Source organism: Opisthorchis viverrini, assembly GCF_000715545.1.
Source record: "Opisthorchis viverrini unplaced genomic scaffold opera_v5_51, whole genome shotgun sequence".
Taxonomy (NCBI): domain Eukaryota; kingdom Metazoa; phylum Platyhelminthes; class Trematoda; order Opisthorchiida; family Opisthorchiidae; genus Opisthorchis; species Opisthorchis viverrini.
Window position 1 is genome coordinate 1,730,782 of NW_008751707.1, and position 1,188 is coordinate 1,731,969.

Below are 1,188 nucleotides of genomic sequence, written 5' to 3' on the forward strand. Positions count from 1 at the left end.
CCTGTAAATCAGACAATGAGGCGTATAAGGTTTACTATTTGGATGTAGGCAAAGTCACACTTCTGGTCAGTTACTGGTGGTTAGATGGGTCACGCGTTCGAATCTTCCCAGAGATTCATAAGATGTGGGTCGCTGATGATTCCTAACAGACTTTTCAGCATTGGCACTTGCAGGGTTTCTCCGTCCCGGTTGCTAGCGATGAATACGACTGAGAATGCACCCCCTATGCATAACAACGCTTACTGCAAGGCACACCTTACACCTCATGTCGTCTGACTGAACCATTGCCTACGGTCAAGCGTATCATATTGTTGGGTAACTCCTTGTGTGCGGAAAGCAGATTCTTAGTCAACCGAGGAAACCAGGGTATTGTAGCCGTTTGTCCACAGAACTACCGAATAGCTGCGTTTTGTCTTTCAACCAAATACTTTTGACTGGTAATCATAGGAACATCAACCCGTGTCACTAGAACGAGTCAGAAGAATCCGTGCTTTCCCCAGCCGGATATATAAAATACGCAATCAACCACCCGAAAAGACTATGCATTTAGATATAGTCCGGACGCTTCCAAATCCATTGAAGTTCAACTACCATTTACCATGTGACTCTGGTGTAACGATTTGTGACTTTAGGCTGAACTTGGTCACCGTTATAGGCTTTTTTACCAGTTGAATCTTTGCAGACGGTTGCCTTCAGGATAATCGGTGGCTGGCTTAAGTGAGGTTGAAGCGAACTCACGCGGTGAACTGTTACTTTGTTTTGTCGTCAGATGTCCCAGTGATAATGAGTGCGATGCTTCAACAGAGTGAGGTACAAAACCGATATAGTGCCCATCAAGGTTTGTCGCGGTCAGCACAAAGCTAGGATTTTGTTACCGCACGCCCAAAAATGCAGATTGGCCGCCCAGCCATTGGAATGAACATAGTGTACTGTTCGGACAAGAGCTTGGACCGACTTCACTAGAGACACGTGAACTTGTGACGTAATATAATGTACGATTTTAAGCTATGGCCATTGGGACATACTAATAAGAACACATTACATAGATTAATCCAGGACGCCGTATCTTTATAGCTGGACTCACGGACAAGAGTCAAAATAAAAGAATTAAATCGTTCAGCTGTAGCACCCTTTCGGTGCTTAGCTACCATGCCAACGGAGGTAGACACGATGGGGCACTGTCAGGTT